This window comes from Elaeis guineensis, chromosome 5 (genome assembly GCF_000442705.2).
Source record: "Elaeis guineensis isolate ETL-2024a chromosome 5, EG11, whole genome shotgun sequence".
In the NCBI taxonomy this organism is placed as follows: Eukaryota; Viridiplantae; Streptophyta; class Magnoliopsida; order Arecales; family Arecaceae; genus Elaeis; species Elaeis guineensis.
The window spans coordinates 108,574,875-108,595,283 of NC_025997.2; the positions used below are offsets into that span (position 1 = coordinate 108,574,875).

The 20,409-nt window shown below is 35.7% G+C and overlaps 1 pseudogene; it reads right to left on the bottom strand.

The window, feature by feature from the left end:
• Positions 1-239: 239 nt before the first annotated feature.
• LOC140858024 (uncharacterized) overlaps positions 240-20,409 on the bottom strand; it is a 46,318-nt pseudogene continuing 26,148 nt past the window's right edge.

Genomic DNA, 20,409 nt, shown 5'->3' on the forward strand with positions numbered 1-20,409 from the left:
AAAGCTCACAAATAGGATTGGCGAAGCAAAATAACTATCTCCTATACGAGATTTTATTTAAGTATTTACAAGTTTAAAACAGTCAATCCCTGAATTTGACTTCCAAATTTAAAGCTAAGATAGCCAAACAATAATACAAAGGTAAAATTATCTCCCTCTATATCCTTACAAGTGATCAATGAATCATCATTCTATTTTTTTTTTTTAATAAAGATAAAGATGCAAATATAATGGCAATCCTATGTTATTAATACGAAATGCTCATGCAAATGCACCCCCAAACCTGAATTGGATATTGTGCTCAATGATAAGATCATCATCACAATACATATTATAGCAAGGCATTCTTAAAGGTTAGGAGTACTCCCTTTTGTAGCATACCTATACACTTGTGCGAGTTTGCAACTCATCCTCAGTCATTTTATCTCTCTTGTCTTCTTCAATGTGCCTATAAAAAGTGAACAACGTCCATTCAAACCTTGAAAATATAGTGAGGATTAAAATTGACTCAAAAATAAAGAAAATAAAAAGAATTTTGCTTGGGTTGCCTCCCAAGAAGCGCTAGTTTATAATCGTTAGCTTGACTATCCCAATGCATTTTGTCAGTGATATGGAGGTTTTCGGTTGCTCAAATCCTCCATCTATGTATTCCTTCAACCTTTTCCCATTGACCTTGAAGGTCCTATCACCACTCTTTAGCTCAATAGCTCCATGTGGAAAAACTTGTATAATCTTAAATGGACCTGACAACCTAGACCGGAGCTTGCCTGAAAATAGCTTTAGGTGGGAGTTATACAGCAACACCTTTTGTCTTCCTTAGAATTCACGCCTCACAATATGCTTGTCATGCCATCTTTTCGTTCTCTCCTTGTAAATTCTTGCATTTTTATATGCATGGAGGCGGAACTCATCAAGTTCATTAAGCTGTAATGATCTTTTCTCCCCAGCAGCTTTCATATTGAAATTTAGCAACCTAGTTGCCCAGTAAGCTCGATGCTCTAGCTCCACAGGTAAATGGCATGCTTTTCCATAAACTAGATGATACGAGGACATCCCAATTGGCATTTTGAATGCTGTTCTATATGCCCATAATGCATCATCTAATTTTAGGGACCAGTCCTTTCTTGATGAGTTGACAGTAGTCTCCAATATTCTTTTAATTTCATGATTGGAGATCTCTACTTGTCCACTTGTTTGGGGATGATATGGTGTTCCTACACGATGAGTAACACCATATTTTGTCAATAGAAAATCCAAATAATGATTACAAAAATGCTTACCTCCATCCATGATGATAGCCTTTGGAATACCAAAGTGTGTGAATATGTATTTCTTTAAGAACTTGAGCATACTTTTGGCATCATTAGAGGGAAGTGCTACTGCTTCAATCCATTTGGATACATAATCCACCACCACCATGATGTATTGATTTGAATGAGAAGGTGGAAAAGGCCCCATGAAATCTAATCCCCACACATCGAACAGTTCTACTTCAAGGATATTGGTTAGTGGCATTTTCTGTCTAAAAAAAATATTTTCAGTTCTTTGACATCGGTCACAAGAAGAAACAAAAGCAATAGCATCTTTAAATATGTTAGGCCAATAAAAACCATACTGTAATACTTTTGCAGCTGTTTTGTTGGATCCAAAATGGCCTCCACACTCTAATGAATGGCAATGTTTTAAAATATTTTTAATTTCATCATCAGGCACATATTTCCTAATAAGCTGATCTAGACAATACTTATATAAATATGGATCCTCCCAAAAATAATATTTTGCATCATATAAATTTTTTTTTGCTGGTAATTAAATTCAGGAGGAATAATATCACATGTCTTAAAATTAACAATATCAGCATACCAGGGTGTACTAGATGTGAGTAATGCAAATAATTGCTCATCAGGGAATGACTTATTAATGGGTACCTCAGTGTTCTCAATTTCTTTACTTAACTCTAACCGAGACAAGTGATCTGCTACAAGATTTTCTGCTCCTTTCTTGTCGCTAATCTCCAAGTCAAATTCCTGCAATAAGAGCACCCAACGAATTAGTCTCGGTTTCGCATCCTTCTTTTCAAGTAAATATTTAATTGCTAAGTGATCAGTATAAACTATTATTTTTGCTCCTATAAGATATGGCCTAAATTTATCAAAAGCAAAAATAATAGTGAGCAACTCTTTCTCTATGGTGGCATAATTTAACTGTGCATCATTCAGTGTTCGACTCGTATAGTACACCACATGAAGTCTATTCTCCTTTCTTTGTCCCAAGACTGCTCCTATAGCATAGTCGCTTGCATCACACATGAGTTCAAATGGTAGATTCCAGTTAGGTGTAGTGATGATAGGAGCTGAGATTAATTCTCTCTTTAACCTGTTAAAAGTAACTAAACACTCATCAGTAAATTTAAAAGGCGCATCCTTGATCAATAATTTACAAAGAGGTTTGGTAATTTTAGAGAAGTCTTTTATAAATCTTCTATAGAAGCCAGCATGCCCTAAAAAACTCCTCACTCCTTTAACAGATGTTGGTGGTGGTAATTTCTCAATGACCTCCACCTTTGCTTTGTCTACTTCTATCCCTCTAGATGAAATCTTATGGCCTAAAACTACTCCTTCCTACACCATAAAATGACATTTCTCCCAGTTCAATACAAGATTAGTTTCTTCACAATGCTGTAGAACTTGGGAGAGGTTAGTCAAACACATATCAAAAGAAGGACCAAAAATTAAAAAATTATCCATAAAGATTTTAATGAATTTTTCAACCATATCAGAGAATATAGACATCATACATCTTTGAAAAGTTGTAGGTGCATTACATAACCCAAATGGCATTCTCCTATATGCAAATGTTCTATATGGACAAGTAAATATAGTTTTTTCTTGATCCTCAGGTACAATAGAAATTTGAAAATATCCTGAATAACCATCTAAAAAATAGTAGAAGGGATATCCAGACAATCTCTTAAGCATCTGGTCAATAAAAGGCAAAGAAAAATGGTCCTTTCGTGTGGCTTTGTTTAACTTCCTATAATCAATACACACACGCCAACCAGTGACTATTCTAGTGAGTATCAGCTCATTTTTATTATTTGTAATAACAGTCATCCCCCCTTTCTTAGGAACTACTTGAACAGGACTCATCCAATTACTATCAGAAATAGGATAGATAATTCCTGCATCAAGTAATTTCATTACTTCAGCTCTAACTACTTCCTTCATATTAGGATTTAACCTACGTTGATGCTCAATTGAAGCTTTGTAGTTTTCTTCCATTAAAATTTTATGCATGCATATACTGGGACTAATTCCCTTAATATCATCAATAGACCAGCCTAGTGCTTTCTTATGCTTTTTCAACACATGCAACAATTTTTTCTCTTGTTCAGCAGACAAATGAGCAGATATAATGACAGAAAAAATAGATGAGTCTCTCAAGAATGCATATCTTAAGTGAGAAGGGAGCTACTTAAGCTCAAGCTTGGGGTTTGGCTTAGCCTCTACTGAATCCTGTATTTTCTCAACATCATTTAATACATCAACATGCTCAATTAACTGTTCAAATTTATTTTTAACACCATCAATCAAGTCATATTCAGAATTGTCAGTTATTTCACTAACAAATTTATTAATCACATCTAATCTAAAATATTCATCATTCTCAAGAGGATATTTAGAAGAATTAAGCACGTTAAAAATTACCTCTTCTTGTCCCACTCTTAAAGTAAGCCTACCCTCATGGACATTTATAAGTGCCTTGCCTGTTGCAAGGAATGGACACCCCAATATCAACGGAACCTCTCTATCTTCCTCCATATCTAAGACAATGAAATCCACTGGAAAGATAAATTTATCCACCTTGACTAATACATCCTCCACTATGCCTTTAGGATATGTCACCGATCGATCAGCTAGTTGTAATGAAACACTGGTCGGTTTCACATCCCCTAGTCCAAGCTTCCTGAAAACAGATAAAGGCATTAAGTTAATGCTAGCACCTAAATCGCACAATACTTTAGTGAATTCAATATTGCCAATATTGCATGAAATTGTAAAGCTCCCTAGATCCTTTAATTTTGATGGCAACTTGTTCTGAATGATTGCACTGCACTCTTCGGTGAGCATGACTGTCTCATGGTCCTCTAGCCTTCTCTTTTTGGAAAGGATGTCCTTCAAGAATTTGGCATAGCTAGACATCTGAGCTAATGCCTCCGCAAATGAAATATTTATGTGTAGTTTCTTGAAGACCTCCAAAAACTTCAGAAAGTTCTTGTCATCCTTACTTTGCTTGAGCCTTTGAGGAAAAGGAACTGGTGGATTGTAGGGCTTTACTGGCTCTTCTTTTTTCTCTTTTAGCTTCTCTTTGACCGCAGTCTCTTCTTGAGTTTGTTCCTTTACTTGTTCTTTAACAGGCTCTTTCCCTTGTTGTTCTCCTAGTTGTTTTCCACTCCTCAAGATAATTGTCTTCATATGCTCCTTCGGGTTCGTTTCAGTATTGCTAGGAAATGACCCTTGAGTTCTGTTAGCTACCATGTTGGCCAACTGTCCCATTTGTATTTTCAAGTTTTTAATGGCAGCTTGCTGGTTTTGAAAGTTTGCCTTAGTTTCACCCATGAAATCAGTAGTGGCCTTGGTGAAAGTTGCAACCAATTCTTCCAGGTTAGACTTCTTTTCTTGCTGTGGAAAACTAGGTAGTCCTCTATTCTGATAATTCTGTTGTTGCTGTTGATTTTCTCAGAAAAAATTTGGATGGTTCTTCCAGGCAGGCGTGTAGGTGTTTGAGTATGGATTGTTCTGTTGTCTTTTTTGGTTTGCCACATATTGCACTTGTTCTTGTACTGGAGGCATGAATGAGCTGTCAATCGGGCAATCTCGAGTAGCATGTTGCCCAGTACACATCTCACAGGTCTGCACACGAGTATTAACAGCATTAATAGACAAATGATCTAATTTTTTGAAAAGAGTATCTACCTTTGCATTGAGTGCAGTAATAGCGTCTATCTCATGAACCCCAGCAGGTCTCCTCGCCATGTTTCTCTCATTGGGCCATTGGTAATTGTTGTTGGCCATTTCCTCCAAAAGATCATAGACCTCATCAAGCGACTTCTCCATCAATGAACCTCCAGCAGCAGCATCAATATTAATTCTGGTATGGTTGTTCAGCCCATTGTAGAAGGTTTGCACAACCAACCATTTAGGCAGCCCATGGTGTGGACACCTCCTAAGCAGATCCTTGAACCTTTCCCAGGCTTCATATAAGGTCTCCATGTCGAATTGCACGAAGGTTTGGATGTCAGTCCTCAACTTGGCAGTCTTAGTAGGTGGAAAGAATTTTGCCAAAAATTTTTGTGCTAAGTCATTCCAAGTGGTGATCGAGTCAGCAGGAAGAGACTGTAACCATGCTTTAGCCTTGTCTCTAAGTGAAAACAGGAACAATCTTAGCCGAATTGCATCATCTGACACTCCATTATGCTTAAGGGTATCACATATCTTCAAGAAGTTTGCAATGTGCGCATTAGGGTCATCATTAGGCAATCCTCCAAACTGAACTGCTGTTTGGATCATTTGGATCAAAGCAGGCTTGATCTCAAAGTTGTTTGCTTGCACAGGTGGTCTTGTGATGCTAGATGAAGCTCCATTCATGGTAGGCATGGCATAATCTCGCAGTGCCCTGGGGTTTGCCTCTCTAGCAACCTCATTATTTCCTACTAGGATTACTTCTCTCCTTGGATCTTCAGTCATTTCTGGATCTACTTTTGCCTCAGATTTCTTCCTTTCTCTGACAGCTTTAATGTTTTGTTTACAAGTGCGTTCAATTTCTTGACTTGAAATGGGGTTTGATTCAATTCTCACAAGTCGACCCAATTCTCTTTTTCAAGTTATAATTTTGAAAGATTATTATCCTCTTTTTTTTTTTTTTTTAAGAGAAGAGAGAAGAGGAAAGAGAGAGAAAAGAGTTCTAGAGATGAGTCCTAAAGAGTCCTAAATCTAGAGATGAAAGAGAAGAGTATTTTAATTAGGTTTAAATTTTAATGGCAATCAAGTTAGCACAAAATGGATTTTCTATCCTAGGATTAACCTAGATCTAGACAGCTCCTAACTGTTCCAAGATCGCCTTCAAGCACTCCAAGCCCAAAACTGACTAACTATCTCGGCCAGGTAAGTGTAAGATGTGGGAGGTCCCCTGCTTGTTGCTTTCCTTAGACACCAACTGAGTTGGTCAGGTCAGACAATGGAACCAATTGAAAACCACCTTCTTAAACCACTTGCCTTAGACACCGAGCAATTAATCAATTCAAATCCGGTCTAACTTTAGGGCTTTCTTGTCCTATTGAGCTCGAATATCCTAGGGCCAACGTTTAATTGATTTTAGATTAAGGTCTAGGTTATGCAGGATGAAGGATGTGATTTTTGGGCTAAGGAAGGATGATCAAATCCCCACCTTATCCGATTAATGGGTTAAGTGCCCTTAAAGTTAATTATGAAGATGCAATGCAAAGAAACAAGATGTCCAATCAAGTTTGAAATATATTTTTTTTATTTTTTTTAAATATCCAAGAAATAAAATATCTAGATTACTAGTAAAATCAACTATTCTTGATATTAAAGCACCGGTCCCCGGCAACGGCACCAAAAACTTGTTAGCCTATTTCGCAAGTGCACGAAATCGCTCAAGTAATATAATGATAAATAAGAGATCGTTCCCATGAGGACTGAGTTTAATTACCAAAAATGAATCATAATATCTTAGATCTTATTGGAAGAGCTATATTCAATGAATCATAATATCTTAGATATATTTAGGAGTACAACATTTAAGATTAGTGTTTGATTTGTAATGATATTAGGCTCTCTTGTGAAGTTCATAAACTAGAGATTAGTGCTTGATTTGTAAACCTTTTCACAAAAAAAAATATAATTTGTGATAGTACTATTGAACTAGAAGTTAAGGTGTCCCTCTGCATTATTGGGAATTTAGTCCATTTTTTTGGAACCAAAATATGAGGATGGTGATGGGCTGTAAGTAATATCACTATTCATCATTCTTATTAAAAGTATTGGTACAACATCTTAATTTGATTATATATAATAAAGTAATGCATAAAAAATAGACACTCTAGACTAACTATTATTATTCATCTACTTAAATATTAAAAGCTAATACGAGATTTCTTGATCCTCTGGCTCCACATCGTCAATACGTGAGTGTTAATACTTATTGGCTGGCTTTCAAGATATGCAGTAGGCCTTATTTATTCATTTAAGTATTGATATATACATATTCATACATATGTGCATGTGCATACATATGTATGTATGTGTATGCCTATCTATAAATAGGTGATTGGCACTTGCACATTCACACATGCACACACGAGTAATCTTTAAAGCTTATGCAAAATTTCTATCACAGATTGCCTATTGCAAGATCGAAATAAAACTCTTTGTAAAGATTATAGTTCTTATACATATAGTCTCTTCTTTTATTAGAGACTAAAGAACCTTTCATCTTCCATAAAATTTGAGCCACTCATAAGATTATTGGATGCTAATTTTGTTTTTATACAAGCATTTGCTATCCTAGGTTGCAGGCTCATCACAAGAATTTGGCATTGTGACTTCTGTCATAGCTCAATAATTTAGCCTAGAATATATATGAATCCTCTTGTATGTCAATGTTCATATATTCACTCTCTGCATATCTATTGTAGTTCCTTTTGAAGGTATTCTTAGAATTAATTTATCCATATCCATCATTAGTTCTTTTTTCCAGTCTTGTACAAGGTGTAAATCAAGTAAGATGCTTTTTTTTCCATCCTCTATTTTAATTTTTTTATAAATAAATATGAAAAGTTCATTGAGAGATGAAAGGAAGAATATGAGATCACTTATCAAGATTCAACATAATTTAGATGCTACTAATAGAAAATTAGCAATGATCCGTTGCCATAATGGTATAGTTATAGCCAAAAAAACCTCTCTACATGAAGTTGTATTATATGTAAATAAAAGTATTTTTTTTTCCTGACTAGAGTTTGCCTAGAATATGTCTGATTTTGCTTTATTCGATCTAATAAAGAACAAAATTATGAGCCTTCCATAAAAGTAAACTTTGATACCCAATTGACTTCAAATGTTACTTTTCTTGATAATCCATTATAAATTCCTAAGCACCCTCTATAGCTAACCATTATAGTGGTGATAGCGTTAGCCTCCCGTAAATTGAATATTTGATTACTTAACCCTTCTTGCTATAATTTATTGATCATCATTGCTTGAGTCACCCTCTTTCCGCACATCTCCAAAGTGTCTTACTAATTTTTATGTATTAGACCCATCTACGACCTTCTTCTTTATAAAATTCATATATATACCCAATCCATACACATGCAATGTGCAATCAACTCATCTATTTATCTGACTTGCTGATATACAGTAATAGAAGGAAATTAAGTTGAATTATAAAAATAATGAAGTTTTTTATCAAAAGGAAGGATAAATAGAGGTAGACAATATTCATGAACTGATTTATTTTATTTTTAAAAAATAATATAGGGAGCAAATATCATCAAGATTCTAATTACGAAAATCATTGTCAAAGATTTAAATTTTGACTATAGGGAGTATATTCTTTACCAAAACTCTATCCCAAACCAAACACTATTCAAATAATAAGATAGGAAATACTTAGATAACAATACAATTTTTAGGATCCGAGATGCTTTTAAGATCCATGCCTCCTAGGGTATTCCTTTTGTTTCTGAGCAATCAAACCTATATTTTATAGTAATTAAGTATATTTTACAAAGCCAAGGTCGATCATTAAAAATTAGATCAAAAGTTACCAATCAAATGATCTATCAACAAGAACCAAAATATAAAATGGCAAACAAACTAAGAAGTAGAACTCAATTTTTCCAATAAACTGAACACAGAAACTTGACAAAGATTATCTTTAGCTCTAAAAGTAATGGATAGCATTGACGGAGTTACAGCTTGAATGGTTTGATCTCCAGATATTATTATAAATACATTAAAAAAAAATGTAGAAATGGATTTAGAAAAGATATTATCTTGGAAAAATATTTTCCATGGTGGGCCATGCAACTTCACCGTCTATGTATCTATATTTTAAACCATATGCAAATTAAACATTCAAGTAGTCCACATAAATTGCAACCATATCTTTAGCTAAATATTTGATCATTTAAAATATTATGAAATCACAATGATTATCCTCTCTTAAATATTTGGATGTTATATATAGATATCATAAAGATTTTAGATCATTTATAATGACTCGTTGATTAAATGTTTTATCGTATCAGTCAGTCTTTTCTTTTTTTGGCAGGGAGAAAAACCTCCAAAAGAATGAAGTTCTTTGAGTGAAGCTACACTATAGAAATAGGTGGCATGTATTTTCCTCTATTTCTCCACATAAAATACAAGAGGATGGTGTTGCGAAGTGTTTGTTTCTGAGTATCCATATAATGAGAATTTGATTGCTGTAGATGAGGCAGCTGAAGATCTTGATTTTCTCTGGGAGGAAAAGGTGCCAATTCAGCTTTATGAAGTCAGAGTTAATCCCTCCATAGGCGAAGAAATGATAAGCTTCTCAAACAATGAAACATCTTCCATAGTCCCATTTCCTTCCACTCTATCACGATCATTAGAGATTCACTGTGGCTACTAAGTATGAAAGTTTTTGAAACTCCTCTTGTCCTTTTACACTGATAGGTTCTTTGTATATGCTCCTTTGGTCTTCAGCACTTATGTAATCTGCAATTGATTTCTCAGACATGGATGTTAGATCAAAAAGAGTTGGATAAGATTATTTAAAGGGCTATTCATCAATCCAATGATCGTGCCTGAAAGTCAATTGATTTTCATCTTTGACTCTAAAGGTGATAGGCTCACGACGTTGTCGTTGGGATATCATGATTATTAAATTAATTTTAATTTTTAAAAAAATTAAAAATACGTAGAAAGTAGTGAGTCAAATCGAATCTACAGAGAAGACGGTACTTTGATTTGAAATCTTTGATTTTATAAAAAAATAAAATTTTGAAAAAAATAAATTAAGTCGAAAAATAGAAATTAAAAGTGTAAAAAATAAATCAGGTACTAAAATCTACTATTTAGATCCGAACTTCTACTTGTAATAAAAATAAATTACAAAACTTCAAAGGGCATAAAAATAAATTGGTACTAAGATTTACTAACTGGATTTTAGTATTTACTTGCAATAAAAATAAAAGATAGAAATTTAAAGGTACAATAAAATATATTTTATATTAATTAAAATTAAAATTTAATTATAAAAAAATTAAAAAAAATAATAAATTAAAATAAAACTGTAACAAAAATCTAAAGTTGATCGGGACAGTCTCGTCAGGAAGATGGTTGACAACCTCTCTTTTTTTTTCGTATTGATTTCTCTTCTTCTTTCTCTCTGGATCGGATCTTTGAGATGGTGTAGGTGTCGAGATAGCGCAGGAATAAAACTCTCTTCTAAGCGCTTGCTGCCCCCTCTCTATGCCTCTCCCATTCTTGGATATATATATATATTTTTATGCTTAGGCCTCTTTTTATAGCCATCGGAGTCTCAATAGTCCCAAATGTAATCTATTTCTTAACTCCTCCCAAATTGGGGCTTCTATTTATTTTGAAACTCAAAGATTCTATTCTGTTGCATCGCGCGTCTCAGGCGCGTCAAGTCTCAGGCCGTTCTCAACGCTCGTTTGCCTCACATGAGGCTCGCCGAAGACCCATTTTCTTGTGTTCAAACCACATCACGCTCAGGCCGTGAAGACCACCTCTCGCTCGAACCTGGTTGCTCACGTCCCAGGTGCTCGGACCCACATGCATGAAGCCCATATTCAAATCAATTCCCAGTTTCCGCCTTCAAACACTCCCACGCCCACTTGCCTGAACCACTTTATTTCATTTAATCACTTGGATCACACCGCTTTTAATTCTCATACCTTTCTCTTTCTTTTTTATTTTTTTATTTTTTTTATTCATTGAATCCCTATCAGACACCCATAAATTATTACGTATTGTGCACCCAACAGATCTGAATTTGGATATGAGCTTCATCTGTATGTGTTGAAAGACTGTTGCTTGTTAATTTATGATTAATTTTTTATAATTAATTATTTATAAAAAATATAAAAAATATCAAATATAAAATAATATGACTTAAATATCAAAGATTTTAATATTTTTTATATTACATTTGATGTACTGATCATATCTTTCAATTTAAACTTTGCTCATCATCGAGTAAAGAAAGAATTTAGAGTTAAGTATCATTTAACTTAGAGTTTCAAATTTGAACAGGCAATTTTCAAAAAGACCACTGATATTTAGTAAAGCATGAGTAAGATATGTCATTGGAGTATTAGTACTAATCAATATGCGAGTTAAGTGAAGAATATTAAATCTTTTTAAAATTTTTTATAAATTATCCCTACCTTTATATCCAAATCATGAACTTTCATATGGGCAAGTGTATTGTCACTTCAATTCTTCATTTATTTAAAAAAAAATCTTCACATTGTCTACTTTTTAATGCAAACCACAATGCTTACTTAGGCAAAGGGATCCGGTTACTCAGTGAGAGACCAATATTTAGACTTTGTTATTTTTTTTTAATGTTGTATCGCTATAGAGTGTCTTAACCCCTTAAGCTTTTTGTCTGATTTATATAACGAGTTTTCTATCAATGACACCCGAACTAGATGACTTTAGGACACTAAGTATAGAATACCCCTCAGACTTACTTGCTCGAATCAAACAGGCTACAAGTTAAAACTGCCCTTCATACCTTTTGATGTGAAACTCAATACTTGCTTGGATAAAGAGGCCCGATTACTCAGCATGAAGTACTTAAAAACTTTTTTCTCTCTCTCTCTCTCTCTTTTTATATAAAGAAAAGTATAGTTATCCTGTATAAGCCCATAGGAAGTAAACTCTTCTTTGATGTTGGTCGAAAAATTTAAAAATGTTCAAAAAAAATTGTTTAAGTTCTAAACTTAATTTTTTATTGAGTTTTCTTAATACTTGATCTCTCGATATCTCACAAACTCTTTGGTTTGTGCATCAATTTTCTTTTTAAAAATACTTGGTTTAACTCAATTCTTAAGTGTAATCGATACTTAAATGCTAAATACTAACTTACTTGAGGATTTAATTTTTTTTATTATTATTTTCTTCCCCAACTGAATCGACATTGTCCTCAATAGAGTAAGAAAAATAAAGAGTACATCGAAACGAAAGAAAAGGAGAGATGTCACCTGAGCTAAAAGTTTTTTCAAAATTACTTCTGCCCCCAACTTAGCTTACATTATCTTCAAAATCCCTATAAAAGATACTAAGTAAGACTCGATTAACCTAAATAAAATATAAAAATATTAAAAAATAGAAGCTGGGTTGCCTCTCAGAAAGTACTAAGTTTACTGTCTTCAGTCAGATTAATACAGATTCTACCTCATCTACCTCGTATCGAATATTAGATTGATAAATTTGAATGATTTTGGATTACCAATCTCAGGAAGATGGCTTACAATTATTTTATTGATAAATTTTAATATTTTGTTGTTAATCTCCAGAAAGTAGTTCATGATCTTATTCTTAATTTTAGGAAGATAATTTACAAACCCATTCATAGATCCTTGTTTGTTGAGAATTTTTCTTATTTGTTCTTCTAAAATGCTCATAAATTGAGTTTTTGGATTAGGAGTTGAGTTCGATGCAATGGGTACCGAAAGGATATCACGTGATTCTAAATATATGTACTCAGATATGACCAAGGATGATTTCAGTTCTGGAGGAGATGATAATTTTAGAGTGGAAGAATTGACTTCTAGGGCTAAAGAAAATGAGACTCTTGATTTATATGTCTTGGATAACTCATCCGCTTTCTTCTTTCCTTTGTCTTTCTCACTTAGATTAGAACCAGCATCAGTATCAATTTCTGACTTAGGTTCTTCTACATGATTACTTTTAGTACTAACCTCTTCTTTTAAATTCATAATTTGGCTAGCATCAGTACTAGCCTCTCTCACATGATCTTGATATGGGTCTTTAAGAATTCTACCACTTCTAAGCTTAGAGATTATTTTGCCATTTTTAAATTAAGAATTTTTAGGTGGGATATTAGATTGATGACTAGATCCAGATGGTTGGTGGATGGATGGGTTATTTTTGAAATTTAGTATTAGTTAGCTCGATAATCGACCTAGTTTTCTCTTCATAGTAGACTCAGCTAACTGATCTATTTGTGCTTCTAGCTCGACGATGGATTGTTGTTGGATAATAATCATTTGTTGAATTTGGTTAAATCTATCGTCAGTTAGAGAGGTCTATTGAGGAGGTGGATATGAAAGCTAATTGTAATAGGATGGCTGGGTAGGCTGAGTAGGCTGACCTCTATTATAAGCATAGTTTTGGTATTGCGGCTTATTTTAAAAGTTATGTATAGATGGCATTTAGGTCTGAGCCTGAGTTTGTTAAGGTCTCTAAGAAAAATTATGACGATTCCTCCAATCTTGATTATATGTGTTTAAGAATAGGTCATTGATAGGTTTGGAGTAACCTTGAGCAGTTTGCACTTATTCTTGGATGAAAGGTGAAAACTGTGCAGCCATAGGATATTCACTCACATGATGGGCTGGGCTAGCACAACTAGAACAGATCTCGTGATAATTGAGAGGTGTTGTGTATTGCGCAGGAGATTGTTAATCTATGGCTAGGAATTTATCTATAAGGAGGTTGACTTTATCTAATTTTTGAGCTATCAGGTTCAAATCGTCCTTAAGACTGGAGTCTGAATATTTGATCTCATAGAATGATGAAAATATCGATGGGTTATAGGTAGAAGAAATAAAATATTTTTTTATTTGCCTAAGTGGTTCTCCTGGATTTTCAGCCATTTGATTATTAGTTTTAACATGGATCAGTTGTTCAATTTTAGAATTGAGTTCAACTAGGTCAGAAAAAAATCTTCTATTGTGCATAAACTAGTGCAAACTCTAATGTGTGTGGTTCAAATTTTTTTTTTTAAAAAAAAAAAGAGAAAAAGAAAAGAGAAGAGGAAGAGGAAGTAAGAAAAAGTTCTAAATGTGAGAACCTTACGAAAGCCCTGGATCTGAAGATGATAGATGAGAAGAATTAGTTGCGATTAATTGTTAATTGCAATCAAGTTAGCAAGTAATTAAACCTAGGATACCTACGGATTTCTTAGATCTAACAGTTCGATGTAGAGTGGCTTAGCTTAGATGTAAGTTGGGTATGTTTTCACTTCCTTCAACTAGCCAGGTAAGAGGTGGGGTTGTGGGGATCCCTCCATTGCTTGCCTTAAACACCAATTGGATTGATCAGGTAAGCTAATGGAACCAATTAAATAATCATGAGACAACTTAGACTTAGCCTTTGTAACTTCGTATTGAAGAAAAAATCGACTTTTTCCTTGTAGGATCTTCCAGATCTAATGAGATCTGGGACGAAATATTTCAAAAAAAAATTATCTTACAATATTTCAGATCTAAGATTTATTAGATCTAATTCCTGTTATCTGATATTAAATCTAAAATTAAATCTAAAGACATGAGGAATAGAGAAATACCTCTAGGATAACTAGATTACCATGCAGATGATCGCAGCAATGTCCGAGGTTCTAAAATAGCCATGCAGTCACCTGGCCTCTACTGGTATCCACTCGAGCAGGATCTGGATTATCTTCTTCTTGCAAATTTTTGCTCCAAAAATCAGATCTGGATCTGATCTGGAAGATCTTCTGAAGCTGGAGCAGCAGCTTCTCGACAAATCTCTGTAGCCTTCTAATCAGGAAGCCACCACGTCTTGGACAAGCACCAGATGGATGCCCAACCTCTTGAACGTGAAGAGGGGAAGGAAAGGAGCAGAGGGGGCATGGAGAAGTGGAGAGGATTTAGGCTTTTGCTGGTTATTGCACAGAGTCTCTCAACCCTAGGTGCAGACAGGGTTTAAATAGACCCTACTGCGCCACGCAGTGCCACATCATTCGATCAATCAAAAAATTTTATTTAATTTTGAAAAAATTTTGATTGATGGAGTGATGTCATCTGATCATATCAGATAAGAATCTCCACAATCCCTCCTACTGTTGGCACCAACACTGGATAAGCACAGTGAGATTTGCGCCCCACAGTCCAAGTTAATCAAGGGATCAGAGTCCTCATCTCATGGGACTCTATCCTTATTCACTTGGGGCGCATGTCCAATCTGAATATAGCACCCACTTTGAGGCCCAATTTAGCAGGTGGACACTCCATAAAAAATCTTCAATGACCTCTTGCCAAGTGGCTTTCAGTCCAAGGTCCATGGGTCAACGTTTGACCAATGTCCTAAAACGGAAATGGCAGGTGACAGGAATTAGCAGGTGTTATCTTAAATTCATCTTATGAATTAAGACAAATCTTTTCTGAGCTGGATTGACTCCAGTCAGACTATGAGAAACCTTCTCAAGGTTCTCTGGGTGAGTCAAATCATATTTGGCTCAGTCGAGATAGAAAAGATTACATGAGGAGAAAGTTAGGCTCAATCGTGTGCTAGCACGATTTTCTTGAACCTAATTGGATCTAATCCAAATCAATCGAACTGGACTAGCTTAATTGATGACATTCAGACCCTAACTCTTGTTTGTGTGACCCAGTTAGGTTCATTTCCGTATGGTAATAAGACATGTCGTGATCTCATCATCGACATCATCGAAACTCTTTTCGATGGACCAGAACTCTTCTGATTCAGATAATTAGAATGATCGATCATCAAGATCATTCTAATTGCTCTCAAAATTTATCAGTGATACCTAGCAGTATATGGTGGCAATCCATCAGAAATGAAGACGAACCTCTCGGTGCAGCTACCTGTGTGATTGAGTTCTTCTATCATGAGTCCTGACTGAATTAGGGTTAAGGTGAACTCATCAAACCCAACATCAGTCATATGAATCAATCGATTGATCTGAGTCTGATGTGAAATCCTAATAAAAAACTCTTTTCCATTATTTCACTCTGTCATGGCTATGGGCTTAAGGACTCGATCGTTTGATCATCATAGGACTACTCCTCTCATCTACCGAGGTTGATAGATCCCTTCTTGGTGCGATCTGGTTCCTACAATGAATATGCTACAGGCAACATACACCTCAGGATTTCGAATGGCTAGGAGATCGAGTTATGGTGTAGTCAAACTATAACACACTCAAGGTGAACTGTCAATGTACCTCAGGTCAAAGAACTAGACACACAGCTGCAGCATCGAGCTAGTCATCGACGAGGAGGTAGACTTCCTTATGACTGCTCGAGGTGGTCACGCTCAGTACTCTCGTTCTCAACGAATATCTGTACTCTCGCTCCGATGTCTCTACACCGTAGACTCAAGATACATCTACCTTAAGGAAGCGATTGTACACCAACCTTCCAGATCGATCACCATCCTCGTGATGATCCTATGGTCAGGAGCTGTTTATGAGTTAGTTATGTAAATTCATGCCTTAAATTTTCAACTCTTGAAAATATGAATTAACATTCCTACTAACTCAAAGGATGTATTACAGACATAATGTACATAATGTGATAGTAGAATAACCCTTTTATTCATTTATAGTCAAAAATATAAATTTGTCCTTATATTTGTACAGAAATGTGTCAGCCAATCTGGCATCTAGGGCACACAAGCAATGTGCGGATGAATTTTAGCATGGCTACGGACGAAAAGGTATCCTGATAGTCAATGTCTTCGTGCTGACTATAACCTTTCGCTATGAGCCTAGCTTTGAATGTCTCCACATTCCCATTTGGCACCTATCTTTCTCTTAAAGATCCATTTACATCTAATAGGTATAATATCTTCAGGTGGATCTACTAAGGTCCAGACTTGGTTTGAGTGCATCGAGTCAATTTCTGATCTCATTGCCTCTAACCATTTCTCGAAGTCGATATCTGATATCACTTCGTCATAGGTCTTGGGGTCATCACCATGAGTCCCATTTTTCGTGAGGAATATTTTCTCTACTTCCTCTTGTATAGTACCTAAGTACCTTTCAGGAGGATAAAAAATTCTAGTCGATCTACGAGGTGGAAGAGGTTGTGTTAGGACTGGTTCTAATTGATTTGGTTCCTCAGATTCTTTAGCTCGTTGCTCTTGTGAGATATTTTCCTTGAGCTTAATTATTCTTTCGATATCACCATCTTGAATAAACTATTTTTCAAAAAAAATTGTATGTCGATTCACAATCACATTGTGATCTTTCGGAATATAGAAATAGTATTCTAATGACTCTTTAGGATATCCTATGAACCGAGCTCTAAAAAACCTGAACTCTAACTTGTCTGCCTGCTGTCTTTTGATATTTGCTGGACAACCCCAAATTCTGAGATGACTCAGACTTAGCTTCTTACCATGCCATATTTCATACGGTGTGGTAGGAATGGTTTTAGAGGAAACCCTATTCAATACATATATTGCTGTCATGAGACAATATCCTCAAAAAAACTCAGGAAGCCGTGAAGATCATCATGGAACGGACCATATCTAATAGGGTCCGGTTCCTCCGTTCTGAAACTCCATTGAGTTATAGCGTTCCAGATGGAGTCCATTGAGAGACTATGCCATTATTCTTAAGATAGTCTAGAAACTCTTGACTAAGGTATTCACCTCCTCGATCTGATCGAAGAATCTTAATAGGCTTTCCTGTTTGTTTTTCTAACTCATGTCTGAATTCTTTGAACTTTTCAAAGACTTTAGACTTGTGTTTCATTAGAAACACATATCCGTACCTAGACATATCATCGGTGAAGGTAATGAAGTAGACATAGTTGTCTCTAGCCGGCACATCAAATGGGCCGCACACATCTGTATGTACTAGGGCAAGTAGGTCTGGGGCCCTTTTCCTATATCCTGTAAAAGGGAGCTTGATCATTTTGCCTTGAAGGCATGATTCATAAACTGAATATGACTCGAAAGTCAACAGACTCAATAGTCCAGATTTCTCCAATTTGTTAACTCTGTCTTCCGCTATATGACCTAGCCTTAGGTGCCACAGATACCTATCATTTAGACTATCTCTAGGCCTTTTAATTTTCATGGCATTCACATTTTGCTCGATATTAAATACAGATACATCAATATGTTGCTGATAGAAATCGTTAATGAGAAAATCATTTATAACTTTATTATTTTCATAAAATATGTTACAATGATCCTTATGAAAGCTAATCACATAGCCTTCTTGTGCTAAACATGAAACAGAAATCAAATTTCTGCTTGCTGCAGGCACATAATAACAATCTCTAAGAACTAAATTTAATCTTAATGGTAATCACAGAGGATAGGTTCTCACGACCACAGCAGCAACTCTTGCTCCATTCCCGATGTGTAGAATCATATCCCCATCCCTCAGCTTCCTGCTCTCCTCAAGACCCTGCATAAAAGTATATAAATGAGCACTAGAACCAGAGTCAAGTACCCAACTGGATGCAGAGAAAATCGTAAGATTAGATTTTATAATGAGCATTCCTCTAGAAGGACTATCCTTCTTGTTCTTCAGGGTGGCCAGGTACTGAGGACAGTTTTACTTCCAATGACCGTCTGAATTGCAGTGAAAATATTTTTTTTTTCAGCAGCCTTCTTCTTCGGTTCCATCTTCTTCTTCTTTCCATCTACCTTCTGCTTCTTCGCAGACTTCTTCTTCTTTCCAAAAGACTTTCTCTTGAAAGAAGTCCGCTCTACAATAAGGACTGAACTTTTTGAACCCTTCAAAGAAAGCTCAGCTGTAACCAATATATTCATTAACTCAGCCAAGGTACACTGCATCTTATGCATATGAAAGTTCATGATGAACTGACCATATGCATCAGATAAGGATTGAAGGATCACATCAATCTGAAAATCCCTATCTAAGATGACACCGAGCTTCTCAAGCTCCTCAAGGTCCTTGATCATTGACAAACAATGATCTTGAACTGACTGCCCATCACGCATTTTAGTTTTAAAAGGTCTTTGGCAGACTTGATACTTGGCTGCGTGACTTTGTTCACCAAACAACTCTTGTAGATGAGCCAACATTTGGCGGATAGTCATAATATTCTCATGCTGGCACTGCAAGCCATCAGATATGGCACCCAACATATAGTACCTAGCTTTGTTATCGTCATCCATCCACTTTTCCAGAGACGTTCTCTGTTCAGCAGTCGAATATGCTGGTATGGCAGGTGGGTCCGGGTCTAAGACATGAGTCAGTTTCTCAAAATTCAGAATAATTTTGTAGTTTCTCAATCAGTCCTTGAAATTAGGTCCAGTCAATCTGTGGGTGTCTAGTATTTTGGTCAGGAGGTTGGACGCAGACATGTTTCCTGTAGAGAGTCAAAAGTTTCTAGCTAGATTTTGTAATCAGACTTAACCAATTTATTTAGGAGTTTCATTTTTAAACAAATTAGACTCCCACTATTTTCTCAGATCCCTACACTCCCTAGGTAGAGATGTGAAAATCTTCATGATTAGTGATTTCTAATGGGTGGTGCGGTCTCACCGACTAGCTCACCACCTCACCTAACAGTAATTGGTGATGGGTCAACTGATAAGTAGACAACTCTTGTCCAATGATTCTCTAATCATGGTGCACCCAAAACTTGATCTCTAATTTATGAAGCTCACCGTGCCCGAAATATTGCTCCAATCCTTAGTTAAGTCAGACCCACCATTTGCACGAATTAGATTCTTGATTGGATCCCTCACCGTATCCGGAATATTGAGCACAACCCATCCTTTAATCCGTAGCATCCAATGCCTAATGGACATGGTTGCGTCTTTCCGGTGCAACTGAGCCACTATAACCAGCCGAGAACAATCAACCCCGGAAAGGGCCCGCACATCCACAATGGTGGAAGACCTTAGACTTAATATTTTCTTAGGAAGATTTGATTTAGGTTTCATTAAACTTGACTTGATATAGTCATAACAATTATGACTAACCTAGTGGCATGGGTTAGCTCAAATTGTTAGTCATCTCAAATTAGAACTGGGTCGACACATATGACCAGGTAAGTGAGACCGGTGGGAGGGATATGCCATTAACTTGACAAGAATGCATTCGAGTCGAGTAGCTCCCAATTAAAAACCAGTCGGTCGCATCTGTCTAACTTACCTTAGACACCAAATTATCAAACTAGAATCAATTGAGTTAGTCTATAATCTAGGCTCTAACCACTGAGCCAAATTAGGTCTTAACTTGATCGAGTCACATCTAAACGTGATTCGACCTTGACCTAGACTTAATTCTATTAGGCTGATCAATTATTAGCTTTCATGATCCCACCTAACCAACTTTTGATTCGGTTTGATCAACTGCTAGACCTAA